The sequence below is a fragment of the Tenrec ecaudatus genome, chromosome 7, assembly GCF_050624435.1.
Source record: "Tenrec ecaudatus isolate mTenEca1 chromosome 7, mTenEca1.hap1, whole genome shotgun sequence".
NCBI lineage: Eukaryota > Metazoa > Chordata > Mammalia > Afrosoricida > Tenrecidae > Tenrec > Tenrec ecaudatus.
Window position 1 is genome coordinate 37,978,634 of NC_134536.1, and position 16,156 is coordinate 37,994,789.

The following is a 16,156-nucleotide window of genomic DNA, read 5'->3' on the forward strand; positions in this document are numbered from 1 at the left end:
TTGGGCCTGGAAATATTGGGCTTTTATTTATTTATATATATTTTTTATTAAAATAGAGTGCAGTATCTTTATCAGGCATGAGGAATGTAGACTCTCAAAGGGTGAGAAACAAATCAGTATGTTGATGTGACAGGGAGGTGGGGAGGAATTCGAGGTATGTCCCTCTTTTGTTTTTGACTCCATTCTGATCCTTGGCCAGCTGGAGTAATCCTGAGCATTTAAAAACCCGGTCCACCAGGCCCACCTCACACAACAGCTCTACCCACTGGGAGGAGGCAGCCTGTGAAATTCCAACCACAGCATGGAGACCGCTTCCAGCACGAAGCCAGTGAAGCGACCACCAGCATCCAACCTGCACATACAGGCAGAAACCATCAGAGAAAGCCCGCCGCAGACCACCAGCCCGCCTGACCTGCAGCGCCGGTTCTGCTGCAGCTGTCCGCGCCCTCTGCCTCACCCATGTCTGCAGCTAGCATGGGCTCTCTTCTCTTCTTGGTGCTCCTGCTGGCCCTCTGCAGCTCGGTAAGCAAGACAACTCTGTGGCTCCTGGGGGACTCAGAGCTACAAAGGAGTCAGTGTTCTGTCTCAGTCCAGCGAACGGCCCTGCTGACCGCCACCTCTCCCGCAGAGGGCCACTGGTCAGAGATGCAGCGGGCCGTGCCACTGTGCCTCCAAGTAAAGATTCAGCTGCCCTGCGGGGGTGAGCGTGGTAAGGGACGGCTGTAACTGCTGCGCATGTGCGCCAAGCAACTGGGCGAGTCCTGTGAGCGACCTGACCGCTGCGACGACAAGAAACACCTCTATTGTGACCTTGGGACCCCCCCGAACCGCACGACTGGAGTGTGCAAAAATAGGACCCGCAGCCCCAATACCCGAGCTACTTGGTGTCCATTCACCTCCCCGCTCACGACCCGCACCCAACTCCTCAAAATTCCAAATCTGAAATTAAATTTAAAATGACACCAGCTGCTCATCCTGCATGTCTCTGACGCGCTTAGACTTCCGGCCTCAGGGAGCATACTCACCGACCTCCTGCATCCCCTTCTTCTTCTTCAGGTGTACACGGTGCCCCCTGCTACGACAAAGGAAAGGCGTATAAGAATGGAGAGACTTTCATGCTCGACTCCAAAATAAGGTGCCTTTGCACAAGTCAGTTTATGGTCTGCGAGATCCTTTGCCCCCTAAACGTTGGCCCGCCCAGCCCTGACTGCCTCTCCCCGCAAAAGGTCAAGCCTCCAGGGAAATGCTGCACCGGGTGGGTCTGTGATGACCCCAAGGAGCTCACAACAGTTGGCACTACCCTTGCAAGTGAGTTGTCGCCCTCTAAGTCACTGTTGCCATTTCCCCTGTGTGATGTACTCCTGTTAGAAATTGCAAACCCACAGAATAAGCCCTAACTTTGCAAAGGGAAGGGGAATGTGATGTTCGCTTTGTAGCTAAATTTATGTGCATTGCCCCATAGCTTATCGACTTAAAGACACAGTTGGCCCAGACCCAACAATGATGACGATTCAACCCAAGTGCCAGGTCCAGACAACAGAGTGGAGCACTTGTTCCAAGATTGTGGGATGGGCATCTCCACTCAGGTTACCAATGACAACACCAACTGCAGGGTACAAAAGCAGCAACGCCTCTGCCTCATGAGGCCTTGCACTGAGTACCTGGACGAGGCAATTAAGGTAAATTAATCTGGTTCTTTCACTATTTTTCCTGAATTGAGAGTGGGACCAAAGTTTAGGTCCCTTACCAGCCTCACTATTAGAGGCCCATTACCTCCCCAAAATATCTAACCTGTGAGCTATTTCAAGGGAATGGGATATTGTGTAATAGGAACCACCCACTGCCTGCTACAGAACCCTATAGTGTTAGTAAAGTTGAGTCATCCTAAGACAGGCTGGGTCTATTTCTGAAAGTCTCGCAAATGACAATCAAACTTCCTCCCATCAAAATAAAAGTAAAATCAGACAAAATTAATTTCTTTTCCCTTGTCTTTTGAGAATGACAGAATGTGCATCCATTTGATAAGAATGGCCCATCCAACCAAGTTTCACCTATTTGGCTGCACGAGTTTGAAAACCTACCGTCTCACGTCTGTGGAGAGTGCAGTGATGGCAGGTGTTGCACACCCAGCTAAACAACCACCTTGCCCGTGGAGTTCCAGTGTCCTGACGGTGAGATCATTGAGAAGAGCATGATGTTCATCAAGGACTGCACCTGCCATTACAACTGCCCTTGAGGTAGTAACATTTTTGAGTGACTGTATTGGAGGAAGTTATGGAGATATGATTTAAAGCCAGCAAGTGAGCGATACTATCTCAGTAGACTGTAATTTGAACTGATCTAGGTGTGAGGGATTTTTCTTGGGGGGGAGGGAGGCGTTGGGTACAAATGTTTGCTCAGAAAACACCAATTATTTAAAACTATTTTCTCATTGTGAAAAGGAACTCCCAACAGAATAAAAAATTGTGGTCTGTGGTATTCATACAAATACTCTATCAACTCCAGACACTGTGTGAAGAAAGCAAAACTTGGCAGTGGCACCTCATTAGTTCACAACATCATGGTATTTTGTGGGGCAGGGTTTAGGGAGCAGTGGAGGCACCAGGAGAAATGAGTTGCATGGGGAACAATGTCATCCTGAAGTGGTAAGCAGATCGCTATGTTGGAAACAAAATGAAGAAGGAACACTTGAGCAAGCTTGATGACCTGCCTGCACCTCCAGCGTTGTAAGGATATGTTGTCTGGGCCATCAAGAGGCTAAGTTACGTCATTCTGGAAGGCAGAACTGCAGACTCAGCTTTGACATTCTGATTTCAATGGCAGTGTTCAGGAATAGAACCCTTTCTCTTAGACTGGGCAGCATGTGACAAGGTTGTTTGCCTGTTATAAGCCAGATTTTTGAAAAAGCTGTATTGTACTTATTGTAGATATTATATATATTAATTTGTACAGCTATCTAAATTAATTCAAAATTGTATTATTTTGTTGTGCATGCCTCCGAGTTTCAAATGATTAGCCTCGATTTCTGACCACCATAGGAAGGACATAAAGCTGTCTGATAATTTAAAGCATGAAATGGATACTCACACGGAAACGTGGGTCAGTTAGAGTGACAGTCCATCAAGATAGGTTGTTTGCTAAAGTTGAGGCAGCAGTGTCCACAGAAATCGGACACGTGATTGGAAATGTGATAGCCTCACTTATAATGAACAAGAGGTCTTTATTCAAAATGAAGAATGACTTTATGAATGATCAATTTTTCCGGTGGCAACATTCCCCTACTTTGATTATCACTGTTTGCTGGAGGGCTTCCTTGTTGAGATCATGACCAAAAGTTATGTATGCACCTTTCTTGTAGAAAATAAAGTATATTTATTTTCTATAAAGGACGTGTGATTCATTTATTCTTCTAAACATTACTGAGTTATGAGTATAAGTGGGAAGGTCTTATTTATTTGGTAAAAATGTTACCAATAATTTTCTTTAAATATTGTCTTTTATCATATACGTACTAATAAACTGGTAATTCGTTTTAAAGAATTTTTTACATAAGCATATTTAACACTGAATCCACAGTCAAGGGTTTGCCATCAATCTTGTTGAACAAACTTTCATGTGGAATTTAAGTTCAAAATATTTTATAAAGAGTTTTAAGTCAATAGTCTTATCATTTCAGCATGCACTCAACCCTATTAGACTTCAGGTGGTCCTGTTTACAAAGCCTGGTGGTATCATGGGTTATGCATTGGGCTGCTAACTACAAAGTTGGTCGTTCAAACCCTTCAGCTCATTGAATGGTAGAATGAGACTTTCTGTTCTCATAAAAGATTCACAGCCATGAAAACCCATAGGCGTAGTTTTACCCTGTCTTAGACAGTCATTATAAGTCAAAATCCACTCAAGGCATTTTGAGAGTGTTTTGGTCGTTTGCATTTAATACCTTTCTGGTCATGCTAGGTATGTTTTCCCAACTGTTCACATCAGAAGGCTAGTCTATGTCTCTTGTTGAGTAGTTAAATAGTAGAAATGTAAAACGAAATAGGCATTGAGATGTCACCATAAAACAAGTTTTATTTTTTGCAATTCCTTTTTCAGTTACCAAGATGGCCAATCAGAATTAAATGATGATATCAATAGAAAAAAAGATAGGAAAATATTTCATTCATTAAAGTTGATACACAGTTGTCTGATATTGAAATCAGCACTTCCATTTTCCAAGGTCTCTTCTGAATCAAAAATAATATTAACCTATCTTAACAATTTGTGTATGGGGGATAAAATGAAATTTGTATCAAATGATATTGGACCTATCCAGACTTCTTAGAAGTGAGATAAAGTGGCAATCAGAAAAATGCCCAAGGGCAACTAGAATTCTAGTTTGTTGCCACAGCAGAAGAGCTGAGAAGTCTAGGGAAGGGACAAAAAGTCATAGACAAATTAAGCTGTCACAAAAAGTCATAGCCAAATTAAACTGTCACAGAGTATATATCAATGTTGTAGTGCTAATGTTACCTGGGAGACAAAAATACATCTGAAAATAAAGACAAATTTTCCAAACAGTCCCACAAGCCCCAAACCAAAGGAAATGTTCCTGTACACAATCCTGAGCATTATTTATGGTCAGGAGGTCAGAATTCTGGGATAAACCCATTCACAAATGCAGCGAAACACTCTCTGTAGCAGTACTACACACACACACACACACACACACTCACAAAGTACCTTGCTGAGCTCACCCTTCATTTTTGTCAATTGAATTCCTACCAAAAAAGATAAGGATATTATAAGGAAAACTGGCTGTTCTAAAAGAATTGGAAAAATTATAAGAAGAAAGTAGTAGTAAAAACATAGACTTTGAAATTTCCATATCATCACATTAAAAGAGAGAAGAAGAAATTAATGGCAAAACCAAATTGCATGAACAATCTTCAGAACAATCTTTGAACACTAAAGTAAAGACGTGGGCATATCAGAAGACCTGCGGTATGTTGGCGTATGTGAAGGGAAATCAAGGATACAAGACCTACCACCATATCTGTGAGCATTAGGGAGCTCCAAAATAGTAACATGTAGTGTTATCACGGTTGTTCTGGAGACACACAACCAGTGACACTCATAAATGTATACAAAATTAAAATTTTTATCAAGAAAGGCACCCGAGTAGTCACAAAGTGGGCAAGCCATTGTGCCTCAAGTCCATGTCCAGATGCTTGCTGGAAGGAGGTCCTTCTCAATGCACACAGACGCCAGAGTGATAAACCAGGAAGTAGAGAGATCACAGGCAAATCGAGGCAGAATTGGGGAAATTCAAGGTTTCCAGACAGCATGCCAGTCACTGGGGCACTGCCATTCTAAGAAGCCAGATGCAAGATCCAGGCCAGCATGAAGAGTGGAGAGATAACCAGTTTTCCACAGCATTTCTTACATTATCAAACAGGACATACCTCTAAGTGGAAGGCATTTGATTTTGATCTAATGGTTGTATTTCACCATATCTTCTTACAGATTCAGCCAGGTGGGGAAAACAAAACAAAAAACCCACCTAGCACACAGGTGCGGGAGCCCATTTTGCAACAGTGTCTAGATTGATAATGTTTGGCCTTCTATAACGAAACTAAAAGTCACGACTCTCTTCCAGGACAGGACCCCCAGTGTTGGAAATGGAATCAAAATTACAGCTTGACAAACAGACAAAAGTGAGAAACTCCAGACAAATGGAAGGAAATCAATATGGGAATCTGCAGAAGCAAATGGCTAAATTTTTTTTCAGTACACATTACTACACAGCAAAAGAAGGAGCTCTATCAGAAAATATATCTAATGAAGCTGCCATTCTGAACAAGTCCAGGAAAACTAATTGCACACTCAAATACGGAAAAATCATCAAGTCCAGTCTACTAAAATACGAGAAAATTAAGTGAAGGCCAGAAAAAATATCATTAGATCAGAATAAAAGTAAGCTAGAAATAAGTGCCCACCAAGATCTCAAAACCGATGCTATTATACTCACTGCTCAGTTTTTGACATAGGTAGATGTCAAAGATGAGGTCATTATGCAATAATTGGCTGGCAAAAATAGAAGAAATGAGTCTACCAGATGAGAAAATCAAAGATGACCATGATGTTTCATAGCTGCCAAAACCCTGACATTCATGACCCACATGAGTTAACATGTATGTGAACTGCACATTAAGCCAAAATTACTCTCACTTTGAATAACAGTGTTCATTACAATCAGTAACAAATCATATTATAGTTAAGTTGCTGGTCTAATGGAAAAGGAAAAATAATCTGAAAATCTGCACATACTAAAAAGTATTGCAAATAAAAGATTATTAGCTTTTCATAAGATTTTTGCCTATAGCACTTTATACCTGAAAGAATAGGAAAGCAAATTTTACCTACTCAGGAAATTATGCCATAATCCAAAAGCTATTCTATGCTGCAAAAATAAATTTCAAGCTTAAAGGGAGCAGAAATACCTCTGAAAACATTTAAGAATTCATGAACCGTTATTCTTTGGTCCCTTCATGACCAAGAAAATATTCAAACACCCAAAATGTCTAAAGAGATATTAGCATAAGTCTGTTGCTTAAAATTCAATAGAGCTTATTTTAAAAACTAAAATTAAGTGGAAATCAAAAAGAAAATGTATAGCAGACATTGATTATGTTCTCAGACAATACAGAAATAACATAGTGATACATATTAAGGGAGAAGATGATTGCCTATATCTATCATTCACAATGTCATTGAACTTTTTTTGTAATAAGTGGAAGTGCTTGTTAGGATAGTGTTATTCTCAAACTATTTTGTGTGTAGTATAGGATAAGGTAAGTAAGCAACTTATTTACATTTTCTTTCCCTATTGCTGGAAAACTAGTAATCTCACTGAGAAAGTCAGAATATACAGATGTAATAAAACAGTGGTTAAATAAAATGTTGTGGTCCTGAGCTTGAATTTAAAATATGAATCTAGGAAAATGGGGTGCACATAAGGAAAAGCATCCTCAGCTCTCTGTGAGTAGTCACTGGTTTTGGAGGTGGGGCAGCCAATTCAAAGATTTCAACCTAGCCCTTCTCTGACAGCATCCAGGGATCTTATAGTGTTTTCCCCACATTTGACATAGCTGTGAAAGCAAATATGTGTGTCTCCCGAGATTCTTCTACACTGGAAAGCTATGCACCATGGCCCCTATTGTTTCCTAACACTGTGGTATACACTGACGCTCCTTGGCTTTTCCCAGCTCAGAAGAACTCTGGCTTTCCTCAGCCTCTGAGACCCCTCCTTTCCAGTTCCCCTACAACACCCATTCCCATCTCCTGTGTGGATTGTGGTCCCTGTGTACTTGAGATCGCCCTAGGACTGCTGTTCTTGACCAATGCCTGAGAGCAGCTCCTGTGATCAGAGTGCACACACGTCCCCTGAGTGGCTCACTTTCCCACAGCAACACAGGACCTCGCAATTGACCTGACCAGTGTCTGCATAACCTGGGCACAGATCCCCTGATAAGCTACCTTTCTCATCTGAACGTTCGGTCTTGTGATTGGTCTAACCAGCACCAGCATGATCTGAGAAAATATTTCCTGTACAGTTCCCATCCCCACAGCAGACCCTGATGTCAGGTTGACTGTGTGCAATCAACCTGACTGGAACCTGCTATCAACATGCGCACAAGTCTGCTTTGCAGTGTCTTTCTCTGCCATGGAACCTGAACGCTGAGCCATGCGATTGGCCTCTGTGGTGCGTGTGACCATTGGTGGCTCCTGCCCTGCCTGAGCCAATCAATGCTGGTCCTCTTGTGTGTGTTCAATGAGACCAGTGTGACCCCGGCTGGATGGGACTGGCCTGGTTGGGATGTTCTCAACTGATGCCTGTGACCTACTAGGATATGGTCCCCTAAGTTGCTCCATCCCCAACTGGGATTAGTGAATGCCAGTCCGTCAGCATGGATTGGCCTTTCTAGGGCCCACCCAGATGTACTCAAGCAACCTGACTCTTTTGCTTTCAATCAGTGCCTGTTTCAGGGTGGTGCATGGTTCTCTCAGGTGCCCCTTCCTCCACCAAAACCCTTGAAAGCTGGTCTGCCTATGTGCAATTAGCAGGCCCAGTATGACATGCCTATTCATGCTCAGCCTTGCTCCATTGTACCTCACAATTTCCTGTGATAGGGGAGTGCATGGGTCACTTGATTTGCTCCCTGTACCCCATAGCCCAAGAGTGCTGGACTGCACTGCCCGGCATGCAATTGGCCTGCACAATGCCTAACTCACTGCTCATACCTGGCTTTGTGCTGAAAGCCGCGACTGGCACGAATGATCAACTGGACAAAAGGTCCCATGAGGTGCTGCCTGTACCACATGGCCTGTGAATGACTGACAGCATTGTGTTTGACCTGCCTTCCCAGAGGTACCCTCACTGCCCATAAGTGCCCTGCCTCAGATTGTGACCAATGCTGCCTCCAAGAAGATGAATCCAGATGTCTAGGGAAAAATTAACGCCAGTGAGAGAAAGACAGCTCAAAGTAGGAGCGCAGCTGGACTCAGGTAGCATTTTTACTAGCCTCAGAGACAGATTACAGAGGGTTGCTGTAATCCAAGGAAAACAGCATTGAGCTGCACTCACATGCTAAACAGATTAAAAACTCATATCAGCAGCCACTTCAAGAAAGCAAGAGAAAGAAAATGCGATGCCTGTGTAGGACCTGAACCTAGTACCATACAAAAAAGAAGAACACTCTGCACCGCCACAGAAAGAAATTTTCAGAATGTTTCTTAGAGTCATATAGTACATGAGGGATTCAATATAGACTCTGGATGTGAAAAACAGAGTACAGAATCCACATGCTAAAGGCATATCCAAGAGGTAATGAAAAAGGCAACAGAATCAAAGAATAGTGTGAGAAACATTAGCCAAAGACTGGAAGCATTAGATAGCTGGATCAGTAATCTTTCAGAGGACCAAACATATATAAACAAAAGAAGAAAGCAATCAAATAAGATAATCAAAGAAGCAAAATAAAACATGAACAGTGAGCAATGCTATAAAGAGGAACAATATTTGAATCATTGGAAAAGAAAGGACATCGTGATGAAACCAACAGAATAAATAATGATCGAATTCAAGGAATAAAATTTGCCCAATTTAATGAATGAGAAACAAACACTCATTCAGGAAGCAGAGAGGACACTAATTAAACTGAACCACAAGAAAAATACACCAAGGCATACAGTAGTTAAATTATCCAATATGGACGAAAAGGAGAAAATCCTAAAACCAGCCAGAGAAAAAAAATCAATCACCAAGAAGGATGAGGTGACAAGAATATGCACAGACTTATCAGAGGAAACCATGAAGAAGAGGAGAGTGTGAAGTAGCATCTTCTAAAAGTTAAAGGAGACAAACAGTAATTTAAATTCCTCTATCATGCCGAATAATCCATAACATAAACACAAAGGTAGAAATTTTCACTGACAAGAAAAATTATAGAGAATATATGAAAAGAAAACAAGCAATACAAAAAATTATTTGCAACTCACTTTGTACAGAAGAACAGCATTGACAGTGCACAAGCATTAGACCACCACTTTGTGTAACGCTATCCAGTAGTCAACATCCTGAAAGCCATGTCCAAGATGTCATTGGCCCTAAGGTGAAAAGAAGGCAAGAATGAATGCTCCACAAACATACACAACAGTGCTAAGGAGATATGCAGAAAAATATCTCACCCAAAAGGTGCCGGATGACAACAAAGAATCCACAGACGGATGTAATAATTCTGAATATCTATGACCTGAAATCACTTATTAAAACTGAAAGGCTATCACACTGGATAAGCAAAGAAAAGCCATGCACCTGTTTTCTGCAAGAGACCTATGTCAGGCTCACAGGTAAAAACAGATTGAGGATCAAATGCAGGCAAAAAGTATATCAAGTTAATGAGAATTTTAAAAATTTAGGAGTGGCAATCCTAATCTCTGAAAAAATCTATATGAAGAGGAAGGACATGACAAGAATAATGACTATATATTGTTTAAGAGATCAGTAGACCAACAGCCAGTGAGCATAAGACAAATGTATGTGCCCAAAGAGAGGTTGATGAAAATTGTCAATCAAACCATTGAAAATATGAGAAAAAAAAAGAAATCACAGGGACAACTATCATAGTGGATCTTCTATCTCTCTGAGAAACATAGGTAAGTAGGAAAGAAGCTCAACAATGAGGCTACAGAACTAAACTCTAAAATAGACAACTTGACGTGATAGACATATGCAGAACTCTCCACCCAACTATAGGAAAATTCACATCCATTACAAATGCACATGGTACATATTAGGAAATAGACCACCTACTAGGATGCAAATCAAGCTTGAGTAAATTAAAACCTATAGAAGTCACTCAGACCTCCTTCTCTAACCACTATGTCACAAGGCTGGAAGTCAACAAAAGAAAGATCAAGATAACTTGGCGAAACACTTGGATTATGAATAACATTTTTTTCCAAAAAAAAAGTGGCTACTGGCCTAATAAGAGTCACACTTTGGAAATTTCTAGAACCTAATGAAAATGAGAATGCAGCAAACCAAAGTTTATAGCCAAGGCAGTTAACATAAAATGTTTGATAGTGATAAATGAACATATGAATAAGGAGAGAGATTTATGGTCAATACATTACAACAAAACTTTCTGTAGTTGGAACAGGGCCAACAGAATAATCCTTCTAATAGAAAATGATATTTAAAAAGGAAATTATAAAAATCAGAGTGGAGATAAAATGGGACAAGAAGAAAACAATGGAAAAATAAATGCAGTAAAAAGCTGGTTCTTCAAAAGGATTAACAGAATTGACAAGTTGTTGGCAAATCTAACGAAAAACAGGAAGGATAATGAATGCAGCAGAGGAAATTTCAATAACCTGTAATGAAATTAAAAGATGAATGATACGTGTGTACTCCAATGAATATAAGAACCTGGAAGATATGGACTAATACTTGGAAAAACAAATGCTCCCCAGATTATCCCATATAGACATCATGATCCCAAACAGACACATATAAAAAGAAGAAATACATAAGGTTCTCAAAGAACTATCAACTAAAATGTCCTGGCCCAGATGGCTTCACAGGAAAATTCTGCCTAGCATTCAGGAAAGATCTGACACCAATTCTTCACAATATCTTCCAAAGCATAGAAAGAGATGGTAACCCCTGACATTCATTCTATGAAGCTATAAAACCAGATAAGGATCCCACAGCAAGAGAAAACTACAGACCAATGTCTCTAATGAGCATTGAAACAAAAATTCTTAACAAAATTTTGGTGAATAGAATACAAAAGTGTGTAAAATGAATAATTCACCATAAATAAGTGGGCTTCATGCCAGGGATACAGGGGTGGAGTCAGATCTGGAAATCCATCAACTTATTCATCAGATTGCGAAGAAAAAGGACATGAACCACGTGATAACATCATTAAATGTAGACAAAGCTTTTGACAACATTTAAAAATCATTCCTAATTAACACACTCAAGAAGATAGTATTGGAAGAATATTACCTCAATATCATACAAGCTGTGCATGAAACAACAACAGCCAGCATTGCAATCAATAGAAAAAATATTCCAAGCATTGCGATCAATAGAAATATTTTCCCAATAGAAAAATGCTTCAATAGAAAAAAGAGTCCCTTTTTGTTAGCTTTGCAGCTGAGCGCATTACATCAGAAAATCCTTAGTTCTCTTTTGACTTTGAGGAATGTGGTGAGGTACAGGATGAGGAAAGACCAGTTGGGAGTCAGCACAATACTTGAAATATTTTCTTATTGGTGGTATTAGAATTTTGTACTGAGAACCTCACTGCCAGAAGTTGAAACGGTATCAAAATAGTATATATTGTGTGAAACTTAGAAACTCAATTAAATCTAGTGTGACAATAAAAAGAAAAAAGAGTCCCACTGAAAAGGGGAATCAGGCAGGGATGCCCCATGTACCCACATTTATTCAAGATCATCCTACGGGTCCTTGCTAATAACATAAGGCAATGGATGCACATCAAATAGGGTCTCCTGGGAAAAGAAGTGAAACTACCAATATTTGAAGATGATATGATTTTATATATCGAGAACCCCAATAGCTCTACAGTAGGAGTGCTGCAAAGAAGGAAGAATATAGTCGAATGGCTGGATATAAGATGAACAAGCAAAAGTCAATACTACTGATGGGTTTTCAGAGAAAAAGTTAAAGATGGTGGTACACTTCACAATAGCCAAGCATAAATTGAGATATTTAGGGATACACCAAATGCAAAACAACAAACGCTGTGCACGGGGGAAAACTACAGAACATTATTACAGACATTGAAGAATATGCCACATACGTGGACTGGAAGACACAGTGTTGTAAAGAAGTCAGTCCTACCTACAGCACTATATAGGTTAAATAGAATCCAATAAAACTACCAGCATCTTTTTTTGAAAGACACGGAAAAACTGTTGACCCAATCCATCTGGAAAGAGAAGAAGTCCAGACTTCTCAATGACCTCCTGAAGAAGAAGAATGTGGAAGGGCTTGTATTACCTGACCTTAAAATTCATTATATAGCCACAGTTTGTCAATATAGCATGGCACTTGTATAATGATAGATGCGCAGACCACTGGATAGGAACAGAAAATCCAGAAATAAAATCAACAACATACATAAAACTGATCTTCAATAAGGGTCCAAAAATATCAAATGGGAAACACATGCCTGTCTTAAGATATGATGAAGGAAAAACTGCTATTTATCTACAGAAATATGAAGGAAGACCTGTAACTCACTATATACATAATAGCAAATTCATGGTGAACACAGACCTCGAGTTAAAAGCCCAAACTCTCAGGATTGTCAATGAGAAAATCGTGAGAAAGCTAAGAACCTTAGAGTAGGGCAAACAGGGGCTATCAGAAATAAGGAATGATACACACTCAGAGGAAGTTAAACTAGAGGGTGGGACATGCTAAAGACAACACACTCTGTGTACTACATCCAGAGGATGACTAGCGATCGAACAGACTGGGAAAAGATATTTAGCAATGACACATAAGAGACAGGGCTTATTACTGACATCTGGTGGCAACAAACCTGAACAGAAGATTCACAAAGGAGGAAACCCAAATGGCCAATCAATATATGAAAAATGTTCTCAATCACTAGCCATCTGGTTCATGGAAATTAGACAACTGTGACATAAAACGCAATACGCACAATGATAGCCCAATTAAAAACAGCAGAAAGCAACAAATTTGGGAAGGGGTGTGATGAGCGAGGAACTCTCATCCACTGCTGGTGCTATTGGACATATGGGCAGACACTGTGGAAAGGGATTTGGAGATACCTAAACAGATAAAAATCAAGGTACATTTTGACCCAGCAATTCCACTGCGGGGCATGTACCTAGAAGCAATAAGAAATGGACCATGATCATACATCTCCATGCCAATGTCCATTGATACCCATTTCACCATTTCAGAGAATTAGAATCAGCCTAAATTTCCATAAATAGATATTAATAGAACAAACATATCTGGTATATACAAACAATGAAGTGCTAGGCATATCTAAAAAATAGTGATAAAAAGGTGAAATATGTCATTTTGTAGAAGGAATTGGAGGATATTTTGCTTAGTGAAATGCACCAAGCGCAAAAGTACAAGTACAACAAAAGGTCACTGAGGTAAGTTCAATGAACAGAATAGGCATAGGGGAAAATACATACATTGCACAGTTCCTGACCTGATGTACAGATACTCTGTCAAGAGCCAGAACAAGCTCAATAAAGAGAGAGAAAGAGAGAAGAGGAAAAATGTAGATAGCACCTGTAATAAAAGTCATCACACTGGGCCACACTAAAAGTGTAATGACTGGGAGGGGGACCAGACTGCTCCATCCCTGACTGCAGGAGGAGCAGTGGGGAAGGGTAGGAAGCTCACCAATTGCTCACGAATGCTTAGGACTAAAGGTTACAACTCCTGTTACAATTGCAGGCCCAGGGATATGGAAAACTGACAGAAAAGGGGATTTGGTTGAGGGATTATAAGAGCCTGCTCACTGTTTAACACAGAGTCTCATCTACTTTGGGTCAGCAAAACAGGTTTGGAACGATTTGTATGGTCTTTTTTTTGTTTTTTATTCATTTTTCTTTAGTTTGTTTTTCTCTTTTGTGGTCTTTCTATATAAGAGAGGCAGGGAAAGCAATACTAAGGAGACATTTAAGGGACTACGATTCCCAGAGGCTATGGTAGAGAAGGAGGCAGAGGGAGTGGAGCAGTGAGCCAATAACAACAAGACAGGGAAGTAGCCAGGGGGCTACAATAGACGCTGAGGAGTGTGCAGCGTTCCTGGTTGGTTTTGATAAATTGAAGTGTACCTGACATGAATTCTGAGAGGTGAAGAAAATGGGTAAACATTGTGGGGTAGGAGGAAAGAGAAAAGAAAAAGAATAAAGCAAAAAAGCCATATATATATATGTATAAATATAGATATGTGTATATGCCATTATATAAATTATAAAGGTAGGAGGAGGATTTGGGACCTCTACTTAAATCTTACCTCACTACAAAAATAGTTTGTTTTAATAATGTTTCACTGTATGACATTCAACTGCCAGACATGATCACTGAAGACAAAATGGGTCCATAAAAAATGTGATGAAGAAAGCAGATGGTGCCCAACTATTTAAATATATGGCATCTGGGTCTGAAAGGCTTGAAGTTAAACAAGTGTCCATCAAGCAGGAAATCAATAAAGTCCCATGGAAGAAGCACACCAGCCTGTGTGATCTTAAGTTGTTGGTGGAAATAGGTATCAGAAGTCCAAAATCAAGCAATAAAAAATTGATGTGAAAAAGCATGGACAAAGTGGAAATCCCAAACCACCTGCAAGATCAGTGGGCACTCTCATACAGTAGGGCCACACTGAAGGGTTGATATATCCAGGGTGCGGTATAGCACTGATGAAACACATACTATGCTGTAACTCTTTAATATTTCCTCTCTTTACTATGATGGTATTTGTTTTACCTCATTAATCTTGTTAGACCTGTGTATGTTTGTTTGTATGATTATGATAATTCATTGCATGCAAGCCAAGATAGATAACCCTTCAGTAATCTTTTTTTTTAAAATATTTTATTAGGGGCTCATACAACTCTTATCACAATCCATACATGTACATACATCAACTGTATAAAGCACATCTGTACATTCTTTGCCCTAATCATTTTCTTTTTTTTTCCTCTTTTCTTTTTTTACATTTTATTAGGGGCTCATACAACTCTTATCACAATCCATACATATACATTGTATAAAGCACATCCGCACATTCCCTGCCCCAATCATTCTCAAAGTATTTGCTCTCCACTTAAGCCCTTTGCATCTGGTCCTCTTTTTTTTTCCCCCTCCCTCCCCGCTTCCCCTTCCCTCATGTGTCCTTGGTAATTTATACATTGTTATTTTGTCATATCTGGCCCTATTCGGAGTCTCCCTTCACCCCCTTCTCTGCCGTCCAACTCAATTCCCCCTTTCAAACCCACTCAAACTCCACTCTCCCAGCATCGCCCCTCACACCCTTGGTTCTGAAGGTATCATCCACCCTGGATTCCCTATGCCTCCAGCCCCCATATGCACCAGTGCAGAACCTCTGCCCTATCCAGCCCTGCAAGGTAGAATTCGGATCATGGTAGTTGAGAGGAGGAAGCATCCAGGATCTGGGGAAAAGCTGTGTTCTTCATCGGTATTACCTCACACCCTGACTGACCCATCTCCTCTCCTAAACCCCTCTATAAGGGGAACTCCAGTGGCCGAAACTTGGGCCTTGGGTCTCCACTCTGCACTACCCCCTTCATTCAATATGGTGTGTGTGTATATATATACACACATACATATACACACACACATACATACACACACATATATATACATATATATCTATTTTTTTAACTGATGCCTTATACCTGGTCCCTTTGGCACCTCGTGATCGCACTGGCAGGTGTGCTTCTTCCATATGGGCTTTTTTGATTCTGAGCTAGATGGCCGCTTGTTCACCTTCAAGCCGTTAAGACCCCAGACACTATCTCTTTTGATAGCCGGGCACCATCACCTTTCTTCACCACATTT

General features: G+C 40.5%; 1 pseudogene; it reads left to right on the plus strand.

Annotated features, from left to right (window-relative positions):
* Positions 1-459: 459 nt before the first annotated feature.
* Positions 460-2,329, plus strand: LOC142452345 (CCN family member 2-like; annotated as a pseudogene).
* The last annotated feature ends 13,827 nt before the right edge of the window (positions 2,330-16,156 follow it).